This window comes from Ranitomeya variabilis, chromosome 5 (assembly GCF_051348905.1).
Source record: "Ranitomeya variabilis isolate aRanVar5 chromosome 5, aRanVar5.hap1, whole genome shotgun sequence".
NCBI lineage: Eukaryota > Metazoa > Chordata > Amphibia > Anura > Dendrobatidae > Ranitomeya > Ranitomeya variabilis.
In genome coordinates this window covers 689,465,701-689,479,887 of record NC_135236.1, presented here as the reverse complement: position 1 = coordinate 689,479,887, position 14,187 = coordinate 689,465,701, and the positions used below count along the sequence as shown (strand labels likewise).

The window sequence follows — 14,187 nt, the reverse complement described above, 5'->3', positions numbered from 1 at the left end:
TCAGACCATGCCAGACCACCACAGACACACTCCAAACCCCAAAAACCAGGCCCGGTCATGACAGACCACCACAGACACACTCCAAACCACTAAAGACCAGGTCAGACCATGCCAGACCACCACAGACACACTCCAAACCCCTACAGACCAGGTCAGACCATGCAAGACCACCACAGACACACTCCAAACCACTAAAGACCAGGCCAGACCATCACAGACACACTCCAAACCCCAAAAACCAGGCCAGACCACCACAGACACACTCCAAACCCCTACAGACCATGTCAGACCATGTCAGACCACCACAGACACACTCCAAACCCCAAAAACCAGGCCCGACCATGCTAGACAACCACAGACACATTCTAAACCCCTATAAAGCAGGTCACACCATGCCAGACCACCACACGCACACTCCAAACCCCAAAAACCAGGCCAGACCATGCCAGACCACCACAGACACACTCCAAACCCCTATAGATCAGGTCAGACCATGCCAGACCACCACAGGCACACTCCAAACTCCGAAAACCAGGCCAGACCATGCCAGACCACCACAGACACAATCCAAACCCTATAGATCAGGTCAGACCATGCCAGACCACCACAGGCACACTGCAAACCCCAAAAACCAGGCCAGACCACCACAGACACACTCCAAACCACTAAAGACCAGGCCAGACCATGCCAGAACACCACAGACACACTACAAACAACTAAAGACCAGGCCAGACCATGCCAGACCACCACAGACACACTCCAAACCACTAAAGACCAGGCCAGACCGTGCCAGACCACCACAGACACACTCCAAACCCCGAAAACCAGGCCTGACCATGCCAGACCACCACAGACACACTCCAAACCACTAAAGACCATGCCACACCACCACAGACACACTCCAAACCACTAAAGACCAGGCTAGACCATGCCAGACCACCACAGACACACTCCAAACCCCTACAGATCAGGTCAGACCATGCCAGACCACCACAGACACACTCCAAACCCCAAAAACCAGGCCCAATCATGCCAGACCACCACAGACACACTCCAAACCACTAAAGACCAGGCCAGACCATCACAGACACACTACAAACCCCAAAAACCAGGCCAGACCATGCCAGACCACCACAGACACACTCCAAACAACTAAAGACCAGGCCAGACCATGCCAGAACACCACAGACACACTCCAAACCAGTAAAGACAAGGCCAGACCATGCCAGACCACCACAGACACACTCCAAACCACTAAAGACCAGGCCAGACCGTGCCAGACCACCACAGACACAATCCAAACCCCAAAAACCAGGCCTGACCATGCCAGACCACTACAGACACGGTCCAAACCCCTAAAGATCAGGCCCAACCATGGCAGACCACCACAGACACACTCCAAACCACTAAAGACCAGGCTAGACCATGCCAGACCACCACAGACACACTCCAAACCCCTAAAGACCAGGTCAGACCATGCCAGACCACCACAGACACACTCCAAACCCCAAAAACCAGGCCCAGTCATGACAGACCACCACAGACACACTCCAAACCACTAAAGACCAGGCCAGACCATGTCAGACCACCACAGACACACTCCAATTCACTAAAGACCAGGCCAGACCACCACAAACACACTCCAAACCACTAAAGACCAGGCCAGACCATGCCAGAACACCACAGGCACACTCCAAACCCCCAAAACCAGGCCAGATCATGCCAGACCACCACAGGCACACTCCAAACCACTAAAGACCAGGCCAGACCGTGCCAGACCACCACAGACACACTCCAAACCCCAAAAACCAGGCCTGAGCATGCCAGACCACCACAGACAGACTCCAAATCCCTACAGACCAGGTCAGACCATGCCAGACCACCACAGACACACTCCAAACCACTAAAGACCAGGCCAGACCACCACAGACACACTACAAACCCCAAAAACCAGGCCTGAGCATGCCAGACCACCACAGACACACTTCAAACCGCTAAAGACCAGCCCAGACTATGCCAGACCACCACAGACACACTCCAAACCACTAAAGACCAGGCCAGATCATCAGACACACTACAAACCCCAAAAACCAGGCCAGACCATGCCAGACCACCACAGACACACTCCAAACAACTAAAGACCAGGCCAGACTATGCCAGACCACCACAGTCACACTCCAAACCCCTACAGACCAGGCCCAACCATGACAGATCACCACAGACACACTCCAAACCCCTATAGATCAGGCCAGACCATGCCAGACCACCACAGACACACTCCAAACCCCTATAGATCAGGCCCGACCATGCCAAACCACCACAGACAAACTCCAAACCCTATAGATCAGGCCAGACCATGCCAGATCACCACAGACACACTCCAAACCACTAAAGACCAGGCCAGACCACCACAGACACACTCCAAACCGCTAAAGACCAGCCCAGACCATGCCAGACCACCACAGACACACTCCAAACCCCTACAGACCAGGTCAGACCATGCCAGACCACCACAGACACACTCCAAACCCCAAAAACCAGGCCCAGTCATGACAGACCACCACAGACACACTCCAAACCACTAAAGACCAGGCCAGACCACCACAGACACACTCCAAACCCCTACAGACCAGGTCAGACCATGCAAGACCACCACAGACACACTCCAAACCACTAAAGACCAGGCCAGGCCATCACAGACACACTCCAAACCGCTAAAGACCAGCCCAGACAATGCCAGACCACCACAGACACACTCCAAACCACTAGAGACCAGGCTAGACCATGCCAGACCACCTCAGACACACTCCAAACAACTAAAGAGCAGGCCAGACCATGCCAGACCACCATAGAGACACTCCAAATCACTAAAGACCAGGCCAGACCACCACAAACACACTCCAAACCACTAAAGACCAGGCCAGACCATGCCAGAACACCACAGGCACACTCCAAACCCTAACAGACCAGGCCCGACCATGCCAGACCACCACAGACACAGTCCAAACCCCTAAAGATCAGGCCCAACCATGGCAGACCACCACAGACACACTCAAAATCCCTATAAATCAGGTCAGACCATGCCATACCACCACAGACCCACTCCAAACCCCTACAGACCAAGCCCGACCATGACAGACCACCACAGACACACTCCAAACCCCTATAGATCAGGCCAGACCATGCCAGACCACCACAGACACACTCCAAACCCCTATAGATCAGGCCCGACCATGCCAAACCACCACAGACAAACTCCAAACCCTATAGATCAGGCCAGACCATGCCAGATCACCACAGACACACTCCAAACCCCTAAAGACCAGGCCAGACCACCCCAGACACACTCCAAACCCCTATAGATCAGGCCCAAACATGCCAGACCACCACATATATACTCCAAACCCCTAGAGACCAGGTCAGACCACCACAGAGACACTCTGAACCCCTAAAGACCAGGCCTGACCATGCCAGACCACCACAGGCACACTACAAACCACTAAAGACCAGGCCAGACCAACACAGGCACACTCCAAACCTTTACAGACCAGGCCAGACCATGCCAGACCACCACAGGCACACTCCAAACCCCTAAAGACCAGGCCAGACCACCACAGGCACACTCCAAACCTTTACAGACCAGGCCAGACCACGACAGGCACACTCCAAACCACTAAAGACCAGGCCAGACCACCACAGACACACTCCAAACCACTAAAGATCAGGCCAGACCACCACAGACACACTCCAAACCACTAAAGATCAGGCCAGACCACCAAAGACACACTCCAAACCCTAAAAACCAGGCCAGACCATGTCAGACCACCACAGACACACTCCAAACCACTAAAGACCAGGCCAGACCACCACAGACACGCTCCAAACCCTAAAAAACAGGCCAGACCATGCCAGACCACCACAGACACACTCCAAACCACTAAAGATCAGGTCAGACCATGCCAGACCACCACAGATACACGCCAAACCCCAAAAACCAGGCCTGACCATGCCAGACCACCACAGACACACTCCAAACCCCTACAGACCACCACAGACACACTCCAAACCCATAAAGACCAGGCCAGACCATAACAGACACACTCCAAACCCCAAGAACCAGGCCCGACCACCACAGACACACTACAAACCCCTAAAGACCAGGCTAGACCACCACAGACACACTCCAAACCCCTGTAGATCAGGCCCGACCATGCCAGACCACCACATACATACTCCAAACCCCTAGAGACCAGGTCAGACCATTCCAGACCACCATAGACACACTCCAAACCCTAAAAACCAGGCCAGACCATGCCAGACCACCACAGACACACTCCAAACCACTAAAGACCAGGCCAGATCACCACAGGCACACTCCAAACCTTTACAGACAAGGCCAGACCATGCCAGACCACCACAGACACACTCCAAACCTTTACAGACCAGGTCAGATCATGCAAGACCACCACAGACACACTCCAAACCTTTACAGACCAGGTCAGATCATGCCTGATCACCACAGACACACTCCAAACCCCTACAGACCAGGTCAGACCATGCCAGACCACCACAGACACACGCACAACCACTAAAGACCATGCCAGACCACCACAGCCACACTCCAAACCCCTGAAGACCAGACCAGACCACCACAGGCACACTCCAAACCTTTACAGACCAGGCCAGACCACCACAGGCACACTCCAAACCCTTACAGACCAGGTCACACCACGCAAGACCACCACAGATACACTCCAAACCCCAAAAACCAGGCCCGGTCATGACAGACCACCACAGACACACTCCAAACCACTAAAGACCAGGCCAGACCATCACAGACACACTCCAAACCCCAAGAACCAGACCCGACCACCACAGACACACAACAAACCCCTAAAGACCATGCCAGACCACCACAGACACACTCCAAACCACTAAAGACCAGGCCAGATCACCACAGGCACACTCCAAACCTTTACAGACAAGGCCAGACCATGCCAGACCACCACAGACACACTCCAAACCTTTACAGACCAGGTCAGATCATGCAAGACCACCACAGACACACTCCAAACCTTTACAGACCAGGTCAGATCATGCCAGACCACCACAGACACACGCACAACCACTAAAGACCATGCCAGACCACCACAGACACACTCCAAACCCCTAAAGACCAGGCCAGACCACCACAGGCACACTCCAAACCTTTACAGACCAGGCCAGACCACCACAGACACACTCCAAACTCCTGAAGACCAGACCAGACCACCACAGGCACACTCCAAACCTTTACAGACCAGGCCAGACCACCACAGGCACACTCCAAACCCTTACAGACCAGGTCACACCACGCAAGACCACCACAGATACACTCCAAACCCCAAAAACCAGGCCCAGTCATGACAGACCACCACAGACACACTCCAAACCACTAAAGACCAGGCCAGACCATCACAGACACACTCCAAACCCCAAAAACCAGGCCAGACCATGCCAGACCACCACAGACACACTCCAAACCACTAAAGACCAGGCCAGACCACCACAGACACACTCCAAACCCTAACAACCAGGCCAGACCATGCCAGACCACCACAGACACACTCCAAACCCCTACAGATCACCACAGACACACTCCAAACCCCTATAGATCAGGCCCGACCACCACAGACACACTCCAAACCCATAAAGACCAGGCCAGACCATCACAGACACACTCCAAACCCCAAGAACCAGACCCGACCACCACAGACACACTACAAACCCCTAAAGACCAGGCTAGACCACCACAGACACACTCCAAACCCCTATAGATCAGGCCCGACCATGCCAGACCACCACATACATACTCCAAACCCCTAGAGACCAGGTCAGGCCATGCCAGACCACCATAGAGACACTCCAAACCCCTAAAGACCAGGCCAGACCATGCCAGACCACCACAGGCACACTACAAACCCCTAAAGACCAGGCCAGACCACCACAGGCACACTCCAAACCTTTACAGACCATGCCAGACCACCACATACATACTCCAAACCCCTACAGACCAGGTCAGATCATGCCTGACCACCACAGACGCACTCCAAACCCCTACAGACCAGGTCAGACCATGCCAGACCACCACACACTCCAAACCCCAAAAACCAGGCCAGACCATGCCAGACCACCACAGACACACTCCAAACCACTAAAGACCATGCCAGACCACCACAGACACACTCCAAAACCCCAAAAGCCAGGCCAGACCATGCCAGACCACCACAGACACACTCCAAACCCCTACAGACCATGTCAGACCATGCCACACAACCACAGACACAATCCAAACCACTAAAGACCAGGCCACACCATGCCAGACCACCACAGACACACTCCAAACCCCAAAAACCAGGCCCGACCATGCTAGACCACCACAGACACACTCCAACCCCCTATAGATAAGGTCAGACCATGCCAGACCACCACACGCACACTCCAAACCCCAAAAAGCAGGCCAGACCATGCCAGACCACCACAGACACACTCCAACCCCCTATAGATCAGGTCAGACCATGCCAGACCACCACAGGCACACTCCAAACCACTAAAGACCAGGCCAGACCATGCCAGACCACCACAGACACACTCCAAACCACTAAAGACCAGGCTAGACCACCACAAACACACTCCAAACCCCTAAAGACCAGGCCAGACCATGCCAGACCACCACAGACACACTCGAAATCCCTATAGATCAGGTCAGACCACCACAGACACACTCCAAACCCATAAAGGCCAGGCCAGACCACCACAGACACACTCCAAACCTCTATAGATCAGGCCCGACCATGCCAGATCACCACATACATACTCCAAACCCCTAGAGACCAGGTCAGACCACCAGAGACACTCCAAACCCCTAAAGACCAGGCCAGACCACCACAAGCATACTCCAAACCTTTACAGACCAGGCCAGACCATGACAGACCACCACAGGCACACGCCAAACCGCTACAGACCAGGTCAGACCATGCCAGACCACCACAGACACACTCCAAACCACTAAAGACCAGGCCAGACCATCACAGACACACTCCAAACCCCAAAAGCCAGGCCAGATCATGCCAGACCACCAGACACACTCCAAACCACTAAAGACCAGGCCAGACCACCACAGACACACTCCAAACCACTAAAGACCAGGCCAGACCACCACAGACACACTCCAAACCCCTAAAGACCAGGCCAGACCATGCCAGACCACCACACACTCCAAACCCCGAAAGATCAGGCCCGACCATGCCAGACCACCACAGACACACTCGAAATCCCTATAGATCAGGTCAGACCATGCCAGACCACCACAAGCACACTCCAAACCACTAAAGACCAGGCCAGACCACCACAAGCACACTCCAAACCTTTACAGACCAGGCCAGACCATGACAGACCACCACAGGCACACGCCAAACCGCTACAGACCAGGTCAGACCATGCCAGACCACCACAGACACACTCCAAACCACTAAAGACCAGGCCAGACCATCACAGACACACTCCAAACCCCAAAAGCCAGGCCAGATCATGCCAGACCACCACAGACACACTCCAAACCACTAAAGACCAGGCCAGACCACCACAGACACACTCCAAACCACTAAAGACCAGGCCAGACCACCACAGACACACTCCAAACCACTAAAGACCAGGCCAGACCACCACAGACACACTCCAAACCCCTAAAGACCAGGCCAGACCATGCCAGACCACCACAGACACACTCCAAACCCCGAAAGATCAGGCCCGACCATGCCAGACCACCACAGACACACTCGAAATCCCTATAGATCAGGTCAGACCATGCCAGACCACCACAAGCACACTCCAAACCACTAAAGACCAGGCCAGACCACCACAGACACATTCCAAACCCCAAAAACCAGGCCTGAGCATGCCAGAAGACCAAAGGCACACTCCAAACCACTAAAGACCAGGCCAGACCACCACAGACACACTCCAAAGCACTAAAGACCAGGCCAGACCACCACAGACACACTCCAAACCCCTAAAGACCAGGCCAGACCATGCCAGACCACCACAGACACACTCCAAACCAGTAAAGACCAGGCCAGACCACCACAGACACACTCCAAACCCCTAAAGATCAGGCCCGACCATGCCAGACCACCACATACATACTCCAAACCCCTAGAGACCAGGTCAGACCATGCCAGACCACCATAGACACACTCCAAACCCTAAAAACCAGGCCAGACCATGCCAGACCACCACAGACACACTCCAAACCACTAAAGACCAGGCCAGATCACCACAGGCACACTCCAAACCTTTACAGACAAGGCCAGACCATGCCAGACCACCACAGACACACTCCAAACCTTTACAGACCAGGTCAGATCATGCAAGACCACCACAGACACACTCCAAACCTTTACAGACCAGGTCAGATCATGCCTGACCACCACAGACACACTCCAAACCCCTACAGACCAGGTCAGACCATGCCAGACCACCACAGACACACGCACAACCACTAAAGACCATGCCAGACCACCACAGACACACTCCAAACCCCTAAAGACCAGGCCAGACCACCACAGGCACACTCCAAACCCCTGAAGACCAGACCAGACCACCACAGGCACACTCCAAACCTTTACAGACCAGGCCAGACCACCACAGGCACACTCCAAACCCTTACAGACCAGGTCACACCACGCAAGACCACCACAGATACACTCCAAACCCCAAAAATCAGGCCCGGTCATGACAGACCACCACAGACACACTCCAAACCACTAAAGACCAGGCCAGACCATGCCAGACCACCACAAACACACTCCAAACCACTAAAGACCAGGCCAGACCATCACAGACGCACTCCAAACGCCAAAAACCTGGCCAGACCATGCCAGACCACCACAGACACACTCCAAACCACTAAAGACCAGGCCAGACCACCACAGACACACTCCAAACCCTAAAAACCAGGCCAGACCACCACAGACACACTCCAAACCCCTACAGATCACCACAGACACACTCCAAACCCCTATAGATCAGGCCCGACCACCACAGACACACTCCAAACCCATAAAGACCAGGCCAGACCATCACAGACACACTCCAAACCCCAAGAACCAGACCCGACCACCACAGACACACTACAAACCCCTAAAGACCAGGCTAGACCACCACAGACACACTCCAAACCCCTATGGATCAGGCCCGACCATGCCAGACCACCACATACATACTCCAAACCCCTAGAGACCAGGTCAGGCCATGCCAGACCACCATAGAGACACTCCAAACCCCTAAAGACCAGGCCAGACCATGCCAGACCACCACAGGCACACTACAAACCCCTAAAGACCAGGCCAGACCACCACAGGCACACTCCAAACCTTTACAGACCATGCCAGACCACCACATACATACTCCAAACCCCTACAGACCAGGTCAGATCATGCCTGACCACCACAGACGCACTCCAAATCCCTACAGACCAGGTCAGACCATGCCAGACCACCACAGACACACTCCCAACCACTAAAGACCATGCCAGACCACCACAGACACACTCCAAACCCCAAAAACCAGGCCAGACCATGCCAGACCACCACAGACACATTCCAAACCACTAAAGACCATGCCAGACCACCACAGACACACTCCAAAACCCCAAAAGCCAGGCCAGACCATGCCAGACTACCACAGACACACTCCAAACCCCTACAGACCATGTCAGACCATGCCACACAACCACAGACACAATCCAAACCACTAAAGACCAGGCCACACCATGCCAGACCACCACAGACACACTCCAAACCCCAAAAACCAGGCCCGACCATGCTAGACCACCACAGACACACTCCAACCCCCTATAGATAAGGTCAGACCATGCCAGACCACCACACGCACACTCCAAACCCCAAAAAGCAGGCCAGACCATGCCAGACCACCACAGACACACTCCAACCCCCTATAGATCAGGTCAGACCATGCCAGACCACCACAGGCACACTCCAAACCACTAAAGACCAGGCCAGACCATGCCAGACCACCACAGACACACTCCAAACCACTAAAGACCAGGCTAGACCACCACAGACACACTCCAAACCCCTAAAGACCAGGCCAGACCATGCCAGACCACCACAGACACACTCGAAATCCCTATAGATCAGGTCAGACCACCACAGACACACTCCAAACCCATAAAGGCCAGGCCAGACCACCACAGACACACTCCAAACCTCTATAGATCAGGCCCGACCATGCCAGATCACCACATACATACTCCAAACCCCTAGAGACCAGGTCAGACCACCAGAGACACTCCAAACCCCTAAAGACCAGGCCAGACCATGCCAGACCACCACAGACACACTCCAAACCCCTAAAGACCAGGCCAGACCACCACAAGCACACTCCAAACCTTTACAGACCAGGCCAGACCATGACAGACCACCACAGGCACACGCCAAACCGCTACAGACCAGGTCAGACCATGCAAGACCACCACAGACACACTCCAAACCACTAAAGACCAGGCCAGACCATCACAGACACACTCCAAACCCCAAAAACCAGGCCAGATCATGCCAGACCACCAGACACACTCCAAACCACTAAAGACCATGCCAGACCACCACAGACACACTCAAAAGCCAGGCCAGACCATGCCAGACCACCACAGACACAATCCAAACCACTAAAGACCAGGCCACACCATGCCAGACCACCACAGACACACTCCAAACCCCAAAAACCAGGCCTGACCATGCTAGACCACCACAGACACACTCCAACCCCCTACAGATCAGGTCAGACCATGCCAGACCACCGCACGCACACGCCAAACCCCAAGAACCAGGCCAGACCATGCTAGACCACCACAGACACACTCCAACCCCCTATAGATCAGGTCAGACAATGCCAGACCACCACAGGCACACTCCAAACCACTAAAGACCAGGCCAGACCACCACAGACACACTCCAAACCACTAAAGACCAGGCCAGACCACCACAGACACACTCCAAACCACTAAAGACCAGGCCAGACCACCACAGACACACTCCAAACCCCTAAAGACCAGGCCAGACCATGCCAGACCACCACAGACACACTCCAAACCCCGAAAGATCAGGCCCGACCATGCCAGACCACCACAGACACACTCGAAATCCCTATAGATCAGGTCAGACCATGCCAGACCACCACAAGCACACTCCAAACAACTAAAGACCAGGCCAGACCATGCCAGACCACCACAGACACACTCCAAACCACTAAAGTCCAGGCCAGACCACCACAGACACACTCCAAACCCCAAAAACCAGGCCTGACCATGCCAGAAGACCAAAGGCACACTCCAAACCACTAAAGACCAGGCCAGACCATGCCAGACCACCACAGACACACTCCAAAGCACTAAAGACCAGGCCAGACCACCACAGACACACTCCAAACCCCTAAAGACAGGCCAGACCATGCCAGACCACCACAGACACACTCCAAACCACTAAAGACCAGGCCAGACCACCACAGACACACTGCAAACCACTAAAGACCAGGCCAGACCACCACAGGACACACTCCAAACCGCTAAAGACCAGGCCAGACCATGCCAGACCACCACAGACACACTCCAAACCACTAAAGACCAGGCCAGACCACCACAAACACACTCCAAACCCCTAAAGACCAGGCCAGACCTTGCCAGACCACCACAGACACACTTAAAACCCTAACAGACTAGGCCCGACCATGCCAGACCACCACAGACACACTCCAAACCCCTAAAGATCAGGCCCGACCATGCCAGACCACCACAGACACACTCAAAATCCCTATAGATCAGGTCAGACCATGCCAGACCACCATAGACACACTCCAAACCCCTACAGACCAGGCCAAACCATGACAGACCACCACAGGCACACTCCAAACCCCTATAGATCAGGCCCGATCATGCCAGACCATCACAGACACACTCGAAATCCCTACAGATCAGGTCAGACCATGCCAGACCACCATAGACACACTCCAAACCCCTACAGACCAGGCCAAACCATGACAGACCACTACAGGCACACTCCAAACCCCTATAGATCAGGCCCGACCATGCCAGACCACCACAGACACACTCGAAATCCCTATAGGTCAGGTCAGACAATGCCAGACCACCATAGACACACTCCAAACCCCTACAGACCAGGCCAAACCATGACAGACCACCACAGGCACACTCCAAACCCCTATAGATCAGGCCCGACCACCACAGACACTCCAAACCCATAAAGACCAGGCCAGACCATGCCAGACCCCCACAGACACACTCCAAACCCCAAAAACCAGGCCCGACCACCACAGACAAAATACAAACCCCTAAAGACCAGGCCAGACCACCACAGGCACACTCCAAACCCCTAAAGACCAGGCCAGACCACCACAGGCACACTCCAAACCTTTAAAGACCAGGCCAGACCATGCCAGACCACCATAGGCACACTCCAAACCCCTAAAGACCATGCCAGACCACCACAGACACACTCGAAATCCCTATAGATCAGGTCAGACCATGCCAGACCACCACAGGCACACTCCAAACAACTAAAGACCAGGCCAGACCATGCCAGACCACCACAGACACACTCCAAACCACTAAAGACCAGGCCAGACCATGCCAGACCACCACAGACACACTCCAAACAACTAAAGACCAGGCCAGACCATGCCAGACCACCACAGACACACTCCAAACCACTAAAGACCATGCCAGACCACCACAGACACACTCCAAACCCCTACAGACCAGGTCAGACCATGCAAGACCACCACAGACACACTCCACACCACTAAAGACCAGGCCAGACCATCACAGACACACTACAAACCCCAAAAACCAGGCCAGACCATGCCAGACCACCATAGCGACACTCCAAACCACTAAAGACAAGGCCAGACCATGCCAGACCACCACAGACACACTCCAAATCACTAAAGACCAGGCCAGACCACCACAAACACACTCCAAACCACTAAAGACCAGGCCAGACCATGCCAGAACACCACAGGCACACTCCAAACCCCCAAAACCAGGCCAGACCACCACAGACACACTCCAAACCCCTAAAGACCAGGCCAGACCACCACAGACACAGTCCAAACCCCTAAAGATCAGGCCCAACCATGGCAGACAACCACAGACACACTCAAAATCCCTATAGATCAGGTCAGACCATGCCATACCACCACAGACCCACTCCAAACCCCTACAGACCAAGCCCGACCATGACAGACCACCACAGACAAACTCCAAACCCTATAGATCAGGCCAGACCATGCCAGACACACTCCAAACCCCTATAGATCAGGCCCGAACATGCCAGACCACCACATCTATACTCCAAACCCCTAGAGACCAGGTCAGACCATGCCAGACCACCACAGAGACACTCCGAACCCCTAAAGACCAGGCCTGACCATGCCAGACCACCACAGGCACACTACAAACCCCTAAAGACCAGGCCAGACCAACACAGGCACACTCCAAACCACTAAAGACCAGGCCAGACCACCACAGACACACTCCAAACCACTAAAGATCAGGCCAGACCACCAAAGACACACTCCAAACCCTAAAAACCAGGCCAGACCATGCCAGACCACCACAGACACACTCCAAACCACTAAAGACCAGGCCAGACCACCAGAGACACACTCCAAACCCTAAAAACCAGGCCAGACCATCACAGACACACTCCAAACCACTAAAGATCAGGTCAGACCATGCCAGACCACCACAGATACACGCCAAACCCCAAAAACCAGGCCTGACCATGCCAGACCACCACAGACACACTCCAAACCCCTACAGACCACCACAGACACACTCCAAACCCATAAAGACCAGGCTAGACCACCACAGACACACTCCAAACGCCTATAGATCAGGCCCGACCATGCCAGACCACCACATACATACTCCAAACCCCTAGAGACCAGGTCAGACCATGCCAGACCACCATAGACACACTCCAAACCCTAAAAACCAGGCCAGACCATGCCAGACCACCACAGACACACTCCAAACCCTAAAAACCAGGCCAGACCACCACAGACACACTCCAAACCCTAAAAACCAGGCTAGACCATGCCAGACCACCA

The 14,187-nt window shown here is 54.1% G+C and overlaps 1 protein-coding gene across 1 annotated transcript in view; it reads left to right on the top strand.

The window, feature by feature from the left end:
- The window catches only part of MGST1 (microsomal glutathione S-transferase 1), a 132,137-nt gene that overhangs the window by 27,533 nt on the left and 90,417 nt on the right, over positions 1 to 14,187 (top strand). The gene's annotated exons all lie outside the window — the stretch shown is intronic.